General features: G+C 36.3%; 1 pseudogene; it reads left to right on the top strand.

Annotated features, from left to right (window-relative positions):
- Nucleotides 1–246: 246 nt before the first annotated feature.
- Nucleotides 247–345, top strand: LOC132310643 (small nucleolar RNA R71; annotated as a pseudogene).
- Nucleotides 346–4,520: the final 4,175 nt, after the last annotated feature.

Here is a 4,520-nt window from a genome sequence, read left to right as displayed (position 1 = left end):
CATCTCGGCGGCTATGTCATTAGAGTTGTCAACTTGATACAAGCTGACATTCTTCCTTCCACCTAAGTTTCTACCATTTTAGAAGATAAAGACCTATGCATGGAATTTTCACTCATACTTTCATACAATTGCCACACATCATTTTCTTACTTATCAAGATAAGAACCACCCATGGATGCATCAACCATACCCTTGTGATTATCCGGTAAACTTTCAAAGAAATATTGGACTAGTTGCCACTTAGGTATGTCATGATGAGGACACTTTCTAAGCAAATCATTAAATCTTTCCCATGCCTCATGAAACATTTTCCCATCCCCTTGAGAAAATTCTCTAATTGAAGTTCTCATGGCATTGGTCTTAGAAACCGAATAATACTTTTTCAAGAACTCTTGTTGTATTTCCGCCCAAGAAGTTATCAAAAAAGGCCTAAGATTGTTGAACCAATATTTTGCCTTGTCTTTAAGGGTAAAAGGAAAAAGTTTAAGCCTTAACACTTCTTCTGGCATGTCCGTGTATTTTACGGTGGAACACACTTTAAGAAACTCATCCAAATGCTTATAAGGTTCTTCACTAGGAAGTCCATAATAGTTTAGAAGTATTTGAATAGTTTGTGGTTTAATTTCATAGTGATGTGCTCTAAATGAAGGCAATTGAATGCAAGTGGGTGCATTGTATTCATTTGGCATATAATGGTCTCTTAATGTAATGGGAGGATTCATAATTGGTGGTGATAAACGAACACCATGATTAGCTTGAACTAAGGGGGGTTGTGGAGCAAATATTGGCCGAAGCATTCCTAATGGAACTTGGCCTTGTTGTTGTGGGTGAATGAATGGTCTAGGCATGCCTAATGGTACTTGAACATTTTCATGATGCACATTAGGGTGGAGGTTGCCTTGTTGGTCTATGTGACCAAGGTCCTCCACATAGTCGTCATTCAAATACTCCATTGGTGAAATGGAGTGATAAGAACTATCTCTCCCCCTAAGATTACGAACAACTAATTCAAGATGCAAATTAGGAGGGACAAGAGTAAGATTCAATGACCTACGACCATGCATACACTAGCAAAGCAAATAACAATCAAATAACAATCACTTCGCCCCCGCGACAAATCAATCAACAAATCTCTACATACAATGATCCCATGCTTCCATGCTTAAACAACATGTAAAGAAGTAAATTGCCTCCACGCGGGCTCACAATTTATCTAAGAAATGATAAACAAGCCTCCACACGGGCCGACGATTTAACTAGAGCTTGAGTTAGAAAGATCTCACAAAGGGTCCTTAAGCAATTTCAATTCATTTTCAACTTCCAAACTTTGTTATGCTTTGTATTTTTTTAGATTTTTAGTCCTTTTTGTGCTTAGCTTAGCTCCTTACTTTGAAGTCTCCTTTGCTTAACCTCCTTGCTCAATTTCACCTAGCCAAATAAGAACAAACACAATAACTAATCAAAAATAAAATAAAGAAAAGACACGATCAAAAGAGTACTAATCCCTAATTGTTTCCAAAACATGGCGTTGCCAATTAAATCCCCGACAACGGCGCCAAAAACTTGGTGTTGTCGTCGCACCAACGTCTAAAGGTGTGCAGAAGATAGTGAATGTGCAATGTAGCCAAGTTTTACATTTATAAATGCCACTACTACCATTAACTAAAAATATAGCAAGGGTGAGTAGGGATCGTCCCAAGGGATTGAAGGGCTATTAGTAATGGAACAATGCTTAGGGTTAGTAGGTCGAGTGATCAAAGGTAGGTTGTTCGGTTGATTAAACTATAATTAAGATTAAACAAGATCAATATAAAACAAGTAATTAAAGGATGGAGAAAACAAGAAAGAGAGATCGTGGGACTTAGAGATCACCACTAAGCATCACCTTTCTATACACTCAATTCACAATTAATGAGGGGGAAAACATATGTTGTAACAATAGTGAGTATGTGTGGTTATTTTTACAAGCATGGATGACCAATTAAGTATATATTGTCTAAACAACACAATGAATAGCACAATACATCAAACTAAGTCATTAATCCTTCTTTAAGCTCACAATCCAAACGCAACACATAATTATAGAAATATACTACTTGCATTCATAAGTATGGAACATCAAACAACAAGCATAGATTGTCCTCCCATTTAACAACTAAGGTAGCTACATTATATCTAAGCTAATGACATAGAAATTAAACTAATTAGACTAAGGGAGAGGCATAATCCATCAAGAAATGAGTATGAACCATCAAATGAACCACAAGTGCATTCTATTAAGCACTATGTCTTGACAGTCTCTAGATCTATAGCATCAACACACATAGACATGCATCAACACACAAGAGATAAAGATAAACACATGAACATTTATCCTAGCATACATAGACATATGGATAGAATGAAATGATCAATTGGAAGAATTAAACCACAAAAATCATTGAATAAACAAGATCTATGTATATAAATATGTCAAAACATGTATTACACCACAAATCCCCTAAAAAATACATAAATCAAGGTAAAGAAAGTATGCTTAGGGCTAACTCTAGCCCCAAGAAGATGTCTAGCCACTCATGAATGGTGTCCTCCAATCCTCAAGGGCTATCTCCATGGTAGAAGTGTTATTCTTCTTAAGGAAGATGGAAAACCTCTTAAGAATGTGTCTAGCCTCCTTTTCTCTTTTCTTCCTCTCTAAGAATTATATCTAAGACTATCAAAAACTATCTATCTAAGCATTTTGTGTAAAAGTGGCTTATATTCCTTATATAGGTAGCTCAAATGTCACACCCAATGGTCCAAGCTCATACACAAGGGCTCCTCCAATGATTGCACACTAAGACAACTTTTAATGAGCTGGAGATATATTTTTTTTCGAATTTGAGAGGGTTGGATCGATCGAACCTGTGCTGTGATCGATCGAGCATGGCTGAGATCTTTCAAACTTTGGCTGGGTCGATCCTCCCATGGCGGCGCCTTTTTGGATAAGGACAGATCTGAGATATTTTGGGGAATGAGACAAAAGTGGTAGGTAGGGTGGTCTAACAGGATAAAATGGAATCTTTTCGATCAATCTAAAAATTGTTGAATCAATCAAACTTTGTGGGATCTTTGGATAAGGACAAAAGAGCTTGGATCCATCTTGGAGAGTCTAAATCGATGAACTTTCGATCGATTGAAGTATTCTTGTGATCGATCGAACCTACTGAATTTCCACACTTTACTTCAATCTGCTTCCACTTTGCTCTTTTCTTCCATCCAGCTTGAGTTAGCTTCTTTTAAGCTTTTATTTGGTTGAATTAGCTTATTTTGGGGATAAGCACACCTAAAAAGGGCAATAACACGAAATTAGTCTAAAACGGGAAAGTAAGATAGATAAAGGTCCTAGAATACCTAAGCTTAAGGGGTTTAAATGCGCACTTTTCAGCGTTCATCAACCAAGCATAATAAGCCCATTGACATAAAGTATATTTTCAAGCGTGAGAAGGTTAAGGTTTAAGTGTCATTAAGATTGCCCTATATAGTTACAGAAAGATTGTTGCAAATCCTCTTACTAAAGTGTTCAGCCGAAGATAATAAAGTATTTAAAGAGCACGTGCTTCGGATAGGTGTTCGAGAGTTATTATGGTATGATGTCTGCTATTTTTTTTATATATGCTACATTGTAGTTAGTTTCTTTACGCCTTGTGGTGACAGTTATTTTTCCTCCAGTTCACACCTTATGGTGACAGTTATTTGCATTCAAAATAGAATTACGATGCATATTTATTATTATCTTGATATATATGGTTTATACACATGCTATTATATTTGCCTAGGAGTGGTATTTCACTCATGAGGTTATTTGAGTTAGATGTGAGATTGGCACCACATCGGTAAATTCAAAATAATTATTAAAGGTTGTCTGAGAGATATTTCACTCATACGGTTGTTTGGGCTAGATATGAGATTGATGCCTTATCTATAAATCCAAATATAAGATTTGTCTGGGAGTGGTATTTCACTCATGAGGTTGTTTGGACTAGATGTGAGACTGACACCACATTGGTAAATCCAAATATAAATATTAAAGTTTGCCTGTGGGAATATTTCACACTCCATGAGGATTGCTTAGGCTAGATATGGGATTGGCTCTATATCGGTAAACCCTCACATTGAACAGAAGGTTGGCGGTTTGCTGTAATATGTTCAGGTAACATACCACGATTGTATGAAGCAGGACGGATAGTGAGGTGTGCATTTAGACCACATGCAATTTGCATATCTCATGAAATACAGTCAAAATCACTATATTTGCTTGAATCCTAGATGGAATCGGTTTGAGATCATGGAACTGTTTAGACTAATATATTACTTGTCTACGCATTCATGATCCACTATTGAGGAAATTTATGGAGGAGAGTGTTCTAAAGTTTCAATCCATCAATTTCGATAATTGTGTTTTCTAAAAAAAAAAAATGAGTGGCCACTCAACTTTTATAAAGTGTGTTGCAATCCATAATGTCATTTTATAAAACTTA

The sequence above is a fragment of the Cornus florida genome, unplaced genomic scaffold (assembly GCF_030987335.1).
Source record: "Cornus florida cultivar Cherokee Brave unplaced genomic scaffold, ASM3098733v1 CherokeeBrave_3.0.0_Hap2_Chr05, whole genome shotgun sequence".
Lineage (NCBI taxonomy): Eukaryota > Viridiplantae > Streptophyta > Magnoliopsida > Cornales > Cornaceae > Cornus > Cornus florida.
The sequence above is the reverse complement of the archived record's forward strand: the minus strand, read 5'-3'. Positions and strand labels throughout refer to the sequence as shown.